Source organism: Elephantulus edwardii, unplaced genomic scaffold, assembly GCF_000299155.1.
Source record: "Elephantulus edwardii isolate Elephantulus edwardi_28Jun2011 unplaced genomic scaffold, EleEdw1.0 scaffold00273, whole genome shotgun sequence".
NCBI classification, from domain to species: Eukaryota; Metazoa; Chordata; class Mammalia; order Macroscelidea; family Macroscelididae; genus Elephantulus; species Elephantulus edwardii.
The window spans coordinates 2,406,260-2,416,770 of NW_006400023.1; the positions used below are offsets into that span (position 1 = coordinate 2,406,260).

Genomic DNA, 10,511 nt, shown 5'->3' on the forward strand with positions numbered 1-10,511 from the left:
GCTAAGTTTTTAATTGGGTTAGTGCATATTGTGACAAAAAATTTAAAGCAAAAGAATGTATAATCAATCAATTATGGCCTAAAAGTTAAGGGGACACGGTCAAGGACCAATCAGTCTTTTTTGGGGCCCTTAATAGGCTTTCTTTTGCTTGTTTCTTTTGGCCCCTGGGCAATACAGAGACTTACACGCTTTATCAAGCAGCAGGTTGAATCCATAGCCTCCCGTCCCATACAAGTCCATTATCAAAGACTACAAATGGCTGATAAAGAAAATCCTTGATGGTACAGGCTAATAAACCGAGCAGCCAGAGACGGGTAAGAGACACCGGCCCCTGTTTCAACCTAAGACAGGCACCCCGCCATAGCAGCTGGGTTAGCCCATGACGGATAAGATCAGTAGGTGCGGTGTCCAACCTAAGACAGGCGTTGTGTTCCTGTATATAAGCTGTGAGTGCTTTCAATAAATTTGAGACTTTATTGGGTTTTATTGACTATATGTAGGCATCTGACTGTATGAATCATAACTAATTAGTGTGTGTGTGTGTGTGTGTGTGTGTGTGTGTGTGTGTGTACAATTAAATCAGATCTGACTGGTACAGGAGGAGATTGCCCCTCCTCCAGCAGAACATCGGGTGGATTAGAACCATGTACTTCTGGGATTGCAGTGCAGCTTCTTGCCACTAGCGCTCCCTTCATAACTAATTTTAGCTAACATTGAGAAGAATGGGAATCTCAGAACACTTAATGGAGCCTGTATAGAAATTAAGAAGCAGTTGTATGAACAGAAAAAGAGACCACTTCGTGGTTTAAAATCAGAAAATGTTGTATGCTTTTTTCATACTTAATCAATTAATAATGCTAAGCAAATAATTTGAGAACCTGGACTATATGAAAAAGAATGTGACATCATAATTAAAGAATACTACTCACCAGTCACCAGCTTTATGAAAAGCAAACAATTCTTCTTGCCGAAGATAAAGAAGAGTTGAAGCACTTTCTATAGAAGATCAAAGACTATTGCTTTCAAGATGCTAAAAATCAAGAAGATGCAATATTCATCAATGGATCAATAGGTAACATCATGACAGATGGACAAAAGATTGAAGCTGTCAACCCTGCATCCCCAATCAATAACCATGGTAGTAGCAGTAAAGAAATTTTTTTAAAAAAGGAAAAATTTGCTTTTTTGGAGAGATCTTGGACCTCTCCGAAGTGCTGAAGGGCAATAAGTTCAGTTTAAAAATGGAGGTGTGTCTGATCCAAGCTATGGCTTTTCCAATTACTTAAAAGTTGGACAATAAATAAGGATGACAGAAGGAGAATGGCTATCTCTGAATTCTGGTGTTGGCAAAGAGTATGACTATCCCATCAGCTGCCAAAAGAACAAACAAGTCTGTCTTGGAGGAAATGCAACCAGAGTGTTTCTTAGAGGCAACAACAGTGAAACTCCATCTCACCTACTTTGTGCACGTTGTCAGGAGGAGCGAGTACTTGGAAAAAGCTATCATGATGGAAAAAGTGGAAGATCAAGAAGATCAGAAAGGAAGAAGACTCTAGAGATGAATTGACACGTTGACTGTAACAACGGGTTCAAGCATGTCTGAGATCATGAGGATAGCACAGGACAGGGTAAGGTTTAGATCTGTTGTCCACAGGGTTGCTGTGAGTTGTAGTCCACTTAATGGAACACACACACACACACACACACACACACACACACACACACAGAGAAAGAGACAGAGACATATACATGATACATGCATATGTAAAATTGTAAGAACATACATGAATGGGGAGCTCTGGTGGCCTAGTGGCAAGAAGCTGCAACTACAATCCCAGAGGTGCACGGTTCGAATCCACCAGATGCTCTGCCGGGTAAGGAGGGGCAATCTCCTCCTGTACCAGTCAGATCTGATTTGACGGTACACGCACACAAAAATAATAAAAATTTTAAAAAAAAAGAACATACATGAAAATATAGAACAATCCTGGCATACACAGTAACTTGCTTGTTCTTTCCAGGCAATCTCTTCTCCCAGAGGTAACTGCTACTCTGCTTCTATCACCATTGCTTTGTTTTACCTGTAATTTAACATTTACAGGTAAAACAACATTTACAAAATTTTACAACATTTACAGGTAAATACAACATTTAATCTTTTGTATCCAGCTTCTTGTTTCTGAGATTTAATCGTATTGTAGAAACAGCTTGTTCTTTTTCTTACTATGTAGTATTTTAAGCATAAGCCACAAGTGATTTACCCATTCTATTGTTAGTAGATATTTTGGTTTTATCAAATTTTTTATTTCTTTTGGTTTTTGTTTTTAAATCCATTTAAACTCTATTTGAGAGAAAGTTCACAAATCACATTGATTTGTTGGGGATTTTTTTCCCACTTTTTAAAAATTGATATTTTAATGGAAGTTCATAGAGAACTTGGATTTCCATTTATTCATTGCTGCACATTTTCCTCCCGTATTCTGGACTCTTGTAACACAAATAATATCTAATCATATTCCTTTTATACAGTTCACTCCTCATCTGTTTCAATGTCATGTACATTATTTATCCCCTCTTTTCTCAGTTTTCTCCCAACCCACACATCCTGTTTAATAACAGTGGCATTATGTAGTCCTTTTGTGATCGAAATACTTCAGTCAGCATAATGCCCTCCAGGGTCACCTATTATTTTATTACTTCATTGTTTTTCAGTGCTGCATAATATTGCATTGTGTGAATATACCACAGCTTCTCTAGCCATTCATTTGTTGGTGGACACTTGGGTTGTTTCCAAATCTTTGCTATTGTGAACAAAACCGCAATAAACATGGGTGTGCATTTATCTGCTTCAATGACACTTACGATTTCTTTAGGGTATATTCCCAGTAGTGGAGTTGCTGGGTCAAATGGCATTTCTATTTCCAACTTTTTGAGAAAGCGCCACACTGCCTTGCATAGTGGTTGCACCATTTCACACTCCCACCAACAGTGAATAAGGGTTCTGGTTTCTCCACACCTTGCCAGCATTCGTTGTTTGCTCCTCTGTTGAATTTTGCTGTTGTTACTGGGGTGAGATAATATCTTATAATTGTTTTGATCACATTGGTTTTTTGTGGACAACCATTCTCATAGGGATTAATTACCATTGATTGATCCATTTAACTTACTACAGTGTCTAAGAAAATCCATTTAACAATATCTATAGACAATGCAGAAGGTCAAGGACTGCAGCCTTCAATATGGATTGAAGCTCAGCATCAAGAAAACAAAGATTCTCACCACTGGGACAATTGGCAGCATTATGATAGGTGGTGAAGAGTTTGAGACTGTTAAAACAGCTTTTGTTTTCTTGGCTCCATAATCAATACTCTTGGTAATAGCAGCCAGGAAGTCAAAAGATTAATTGCATTGGGGAAGTCTGCTGTCAGAGACCTCTCCAGAGTACTGAAGAGCAATGTTGTCAGTCTGGAAATTAAGGTGCACCTGAGCCAGGCCATACTGTGGACAATCACTAGGGATGATAGAGAAAGAGAATGTATGTCTTTGGGCTGTGGTGCTGGAGAAGAGTATTGAATATACCATGGACTGCCAGAAGAACAAACGGCTTCATCCTGGAGAGGGTGAAAACAGGCTGCTCCTTGGAGCCAAGCATTCTGAGGCTTTATCTGACATACTTTGGACATTTGGCTAGGAGGGACCAGTCCTTGGAGAGGGATATCATACTTGGAAGGGTAGAGGGGCAGTGCAAGAAAGGAAAACCCTCAATAAGATGGATTGGTTCAGTAACTGGGGTAATGGCAGTAGGTGTGTCAGAAACAATAAAGTTGGCACAGGATAGAGCAGTTTTCAGGGCTATTGTACATATGGTCACTATGAGTCTCAGGTGACTCAACAGCACATAACAACAATAGACTAGGCACATGGACCTCATGTAATAGTTTACAGAGGAATCAGATTGATTACATTTGTGGAAAGAATCATTGGAGAAACTCAATATCAGCTGTAAAAAGGCCAGGTGCTGATTGTGGCACAGACCATCAACTACTCATATGCTAGTTCAAACTAAAGCTAAAGAAAATGAAATTACCATAACAAGATAAAGGTAAATAATCCAATAGAAAAATGGGCACAGACTATGAACAGACACTTCACCAAAGAAGACATTCAGATGGCTAACAAGCTCGTGAGGAAATCTTCAAAATCCCTAGTTCTAAGAGACATGAAAATTAAAACAACTATGAGATATCATCTCACCCCAGTCAGAATAGCAAAATTTAACAGAACAGCAAGCAACAAATGCTGGCAAGATGTGGAGAAACTGGAACCCTTATTCACTGTTGGTGGGAGTGGAAAATGGTGCAACCACTGTGGAAGGCGGCTTGGCACATTCTCAAAAAGTTGCAAATAGAGATACCATTTGACCCAGCAATTCCACTACTGGGAATATACCCCAGAGAGACCAAACTGACATCCAAGCAGATATAAGCACACCCATGTTTATTGTGGCTTTGTTTACAATAGCAAGGAGGTGGAAACAACCTAAGTGTTCATCAACATATGAATGGATAGAGAAGCTGTTGTATGTTCACACAATGGAATACTATGCTGCACTGAAAAACAAGGAACTCATGCAATATTATTCAAAATGGGTGACCCTGGAGGACACTATGCTGAGTGAAGTATCTCAGTCACAAAAGGACAAATACTGCATGGTGCCACTGTTGTAAAACAGGACTGACATCGGGGTTGGGGGGAGACTGAAAAAGATGGGTTCAATAATGTATATTGCATTGAAACAGATGAGAGAGAAAACTGTTTAAAAGGGATATGTGATTAGATATTTTTGTCATGATAGGAGTCCAGAACAAAGGCTGCATAGTGGAGAAGACCTGGGGGAGGGTTTGTAAAACAATGAAATAATTTTTCTTTTACTTTTCCAAGAGGGTAGTATATTGGGGGGGGGGGAAGAAAAGTGCAAGAATGAATGAATGGAAGTCCAAAGTCTCTGTAAATTTTCATTGAAATTAATAAGTAAAAAAAAAAACCCTCAAAAAAAAAGACATTAAATCCATAAGAACCAAAATTTGACCTTGAGTCTGTCCCACCTGAATTTAAAAACCATCTCAGGCATTGAAGGGGCTGCTCCAGACCTGCTGATCTCCAAGAAGATGCAATGGGAGAGATGTTCCCTGAAGGCGCTGGGCCTTACATGGACATGGACGAGGCCAGAGGCAGCACTGGCTGCTGATGGAAATGGCTACCCAGGAGAAGGTAGTACACGCAGACTTCTTTAACAACTTTAAAGATCTCTTTAATGAGGACAATGTCAAGTGATACTTGTTATCTGATCCCAGTTATACAGCAGCACCATGGACCTCAGAGGACCACTGATGGGGGCTGAGGACTCAGGATGTGGCAGACCAGGAAGAGCAAACCAGAAAAGAGAAGAATGATTGGACTCAACCTTCAGATGGACACCTTTTCATCTCTGAGCATGACCAGCCTTATGTTCTTTTTTAAAATTAAGAATTTAAAAAAAAAAACAAACAAACCCAAAACCATTTCAGGAACAGACGGCATTGGAGAGAAGACCAGATAAGGTATGGGAAGATATCAAGAATATCATCCATGAAGAACGCAAAAGATCGTTACAAAGGCAGAGGAGGAAGAAAAAACTGAGATGGATGTCAGAAGAGACTTTGCATATTGCATATAGTAAGTATCAAGAAGCCAAAGCAAAGGGAAGAAATCAGGAAATTAAGGAGCTGAACAGATTTCAAAAAGCAGCATGGGAAGACAAATCAAAGTATTGTAATTAAATGTACAAAGAGCTAGAGGTGGAAAATAAAAAAGAGTTAAACTCCCTTGGCATTTCTTCTTTTTAATATGCCAAATTCTTTGTTGGTTTCATTTCTTGTATGTGACATACTCTTCAATGACATCCTTGGCCTGACATTCTTTGCTATTGTCCTTAACAACTATACAGCTGCAGCCAACCACTTTGTGGGGCTTTCCTTCTCAGTCAGCTTTGCAGAAGCCTACCCACTCCCCTAGTTTCTTATTAGCAGCCTTTATCATGTTGATCAGCACAAAGGGCCTCTGTTGAGATAGATAGGCTTATTACAGCTGAATTTAAGCATACCAAGATGGGCTTGGCATTTGTCTAAGGCTTTGGCAGCTTCATGAATTCCACATGCTAGGCCATCATGGATGAAGGAGCTCTTTAGCACTCTTGTAATGCGGTATTTACACCTTACACCTCCAGCAGCACCATTGCACCTCCATCAGCAATACCTTCTTCTGTCATGGTGGTGGGTTATGGGTGGAGCAGAACCTTAAACATGCTCCACCTCAGCACAACTCGGTATGACTGGGGAAAAGGCAATATGCATTTCTTAAGCTTAAGGAACTGAAGAACAAATTCAAGCCTCAAGTTGAAATACTTAAGGATGCTGTGGGCAGAATAGTGAACGATCAAGGAAGCATCAAAAGAAGATGGAAGGAGTGCAGAGCCACTCACTGTACCAAAAAGAATTGGCTAACACCGAAGAATTTAATGAAATAACATATGATCAAGAGCCTGTGATGATGGAGGAAGTTCAAGCTGCTGTGAAGGAACTGGCAAAAACCAAGGCCCCTGGAATTGATGGAATACCAAGTAACAATTGCTGTCCTGGATATGCTCACAAATTTGTGCCAAGAAATATGAAAAGAAAAAAAATAAAAAAAGAAATCTGGAAGATCAGGTCAATTGACTGAAAGAGATTAATATTTATTCCCGTTTAAAAAAATATCTGACATAGTGTGAAAATTATCAAACAATATCACAAGCAAGCAAAGTCTTACTGAAAATTATCCAAAAACAACTGGAACAGTCATTGACAGAGAAAAACCAGAAATACAAACTGGGTTTAGAAGAGCCTGTGACACTAGGGACATCATAGCAAATGTCACTTGCATCTTGGCTGAAAGCAATACCATAGGAATGTCTATCTGTGTTTCATTGACTATGCAAAGGCATTTGACAGTGTGGATTACAATAATCTGTGGCTAATCTTGAAAAGAATGGGAATCCCAGAGCACTTGATTGTGCTTACGCAAAACCTATACTTGGAACAGGAAGCAGTTGTCAGAACAGAGCAAAGAAATACAGCATGGTTCAAAATCAGGAAAGGCGTACATTAGGGAAGGTGTTTTTGTTTTTTTTTTTTTTTTAGGGATACATCTTGTCTCCATACTTTTCCAATCTATATGTGGTACAGATCATTTGGGAGGCTGGTCTTTTTGAAGAAGAATGTAGCATCAGAATTGAAGGAAGCCATCAACAACTTGCATTATGCAGGTGACACAGCCTTGCTTGCCCAAAATGAGTAGAACCTAAAGTATCTACTGCAGAAGGTCAAGGACTGCAGGTTTTAATGTGGATTGAAGCTCAATATCAAGAAGACAAAGATTCTCACCACTGGACCAATTGGCAGCACTATTATAGATGGATAAGAGATTGAGATTGTTAACAATTTCACCTTGTTTGGGTCCACAATCAATACTCTTGGCACCAGCAGCCAGGAAATCAAAAGACAAATTGGATTAGGAAAGCCTGCTGTCAGGGACCTCTCCAGAGGGCTGAAGAGCAACAATGTCAGTCTAGAGACTAAGACCTGATCCAGGCTATGGGCTTTCCAATTATTGCTATGCATCAGAGAGCTGGACAATGAATAAGGATGACAGAAGGATTAATGCCTTTGAGTTGTGGTGCTGGAAAGAGTTTTGAACATTGACTGCCAAGAGAACTAACAGGTGTGTTCTGGAGAAGGTGAGAAACCAAGTTGCTCTCTAGTGGCAAGGGTTTTAAAGCTACATCTCACATACTTTAGGCATGTTGTCAGGAGGGACCAGTCTTTGGAGAGGGACATCATGCTTGGAAGGGTGGAGGGACAACACAGGAGAAGAAGTCCCTGGATGGGATGGATTGATATAGTGACTAGAGTAATGGAGGTAAGTGTGTCCGAGATGGTGTGATTGGCTAAGGATAGGACAGAGTTCAGAGCTATTGTTCATAGGGTCTCTATGAGTCTCAGGTGACTCAACGGCACATAACAACATAGATATTATTCAAAGGAGCTCTAGTGGTGCAGGTAAAAGACCTGACTGCTAACCTAAATGCTAGCACTTCAAATTTCCCAGCCATTTCAGGGAAGAAAGACAGGACAGTCTGCTTCCAAAAGATTCACAGCCTTGGAAACTATGGGCAATTCTATTCTGTCTTATAAGGTGACTCAACTCAGTATTGTTCTGTGACATATTTTCCCACAATGTATCAATGTTATTTTCTGACATTTTCATGTACTTTATGTCTGACTTCTGAACAACAAGGCGAGTCTAAAGACAGTGGAGCAATATATTTAAAGTTCTGGAAAAACATGTATACCAATGTCAAATTCAATATCCAGCATCTTTATATAACAAAGGGTAATAAAGTATTTCCTTGTGGAAGAATGAAAATTATCCCAGGAAATAAGTACACAGAGCAAGAATGTGTGGGTAATAAATATTGCTCATGTAAGATAATCTCTCTCTCTCTTAAGGGAGTTCTGGTGTCCTAGTGGTAAGAAGCTGCAATCTCAAAAGCACATGATCAAATCCACCAGCTGCTCCTCCAGAGAATCTCCCGTGTGGTTTACTGCCTTTGAAAACTTGCTAGGTAGTCAGCTAGTTCCTACTCACTGGCACACAACAACAAGACAATCTCTGTGTCTTTGCTGTGGAGTCACCAGTGCTGTTATGTGGAGTCATGTGAGCTATGACTCAGCGAGTTTAAGGACCAGCAGATCAGGGCCTGCCTGAGCCTGCTCATCCTCACTATCTCCGACGCGCTCAGACCCATCATTACAGTCACTGTGTCAGTCCATCTCATTGAGGGTCTTCCTCTCTTTCTCTGACCCCTCACCTTTTCCAGCATGATGTCTTTTTAAAAGGACTGTCTCTTCCTGACAACATAAAGTATGTGAGTTTACCATTCTGACCTCTAAAGAACACCCTGGTTGCACTTTCTCAGTTTGTTTCTTCTTTGGACAGCCCATGGGATATTTTTTTAAAATTTATTTTTTCATCTAAGTTAACAGGAAACAATATTTCTCAGAATACACGTGATAGCAGCTCTGGTGACCTAGTGGTAAGACTCTATGCTATAATTCCAAAGGCACATGGTTCAAATCCACCAGCTGCTCCATGGAAGAAGGATGAAATATCTCCCATTTGATTTTCTGCCTCTGAAAATCCACTGAAAAGTTCAGTTCTGATCATATATCCCTTTTAAACAGTTCTCTCCCTCATCTGTTACATATTATGACAGGAGTCTAAAATGAAAGTAGCATAGTGGAGTGGACTTGGGTGGAGGGATTGAATAACAATGAAAGAATTTTTTCTTTTACTTTTCAAAGAGTAAAGCGAATTGGGGGAGAGGGGTGGTCAGGGAGAAAAGTGCAACAATGAATGAATGGAAATCCAAAGTCTCGGTAAACTTTCATTAAAATAAATTTAAAAGGGGGGAAAAAAAGTCAGTTCTGACTGGAAGGCACCCAACAATGTATGTGGCAGTAAAGGTCGTAATGACTTCCTTAAGTGAGCATTACTTTCTTATCAATGAAGTAATATGATTCTTTAAAACTAGGCTATCAGAAACATTGCTGTTTGAAATGATAGTAATAATAAATCATCTAATATTTGCTTAAAGGCTCCAAGTAATTTTGAGAGATTTTTTTAATTGATATTTTAACAAAAGCTTACAGAAAACTTGGAATTTCCATTCATTCATTGTTGCACATTTTCCTCCCTACCCTTACCAGTTCACTTTTAAAAAATATTTTCTCATTGTCACACAGTTTCCTCTCTTCCCCTACCCCATCCCAATACACTTTGCTATGACCCTCTTATCCTGGAATGTTGTCATGCAAATAATACCTAATCACATATCCCTTTTAAACAGTTTTCTCCCTCATCTGTTTCAATGCAATATACATTATTGAACCCATCATTCTCAGTCTCCCCCAACCCCAAGGTCAGTCCTGTTTTACAACAGTAGTACCATGGAGTATTTGTCCTTTTGTGACTGAGATACTTCACTTAGCATAATGTCCTCCAGGGTCACCCATTTTGAATAATATTGCATGAGTTCCTTGTTTTTCAATGCAGCATAGTATTCCATTGTGTGAATATACCAGAACTTCTCTATCAGTTCGTTTGTTGATGGGCACTTAGGTTGTTTCCACCTCCTTGCTATTGTGATCAAAGCCACAATAAACATAGGTGTGCATATATCTGCTTGGATGTCAGTTATGGTCTCCTTGGGGTATATTTCCACTAGTGGGATTGCTGGGTCAAATGGTATCTCTATTTGCAATTTTTAAAGAAAGTGCCCTGGCGCTGGCTGAAAATCACCTGTGACTTCATCCATAGCCACTGGTGAGAGTCAGCGCCCAGAGCCATCAGGGGCTTTAAGCTCGTTGCCCACT

The 10,511-nt window shown here is 39.8% G+C and overlaps 2 pseudogenes; one reads left to right on the plus strand and one right to left on the minus strand.

Moving 5' to 3' along the window:
- The window catches only part of LOC102847562, a 9,980-nt pseudogene extending 9,740 nt beyond the window's left edge, over positions 1–240 (minus strand).
- Positions 241–379: 139 nt separating this feature from the next.
- Positions 380–5,334, plus strand: LOC102847963 (annotated as a pseudogene).
- Positions 5,335–10,511: the final 5,177 nt, after the last annotated feature.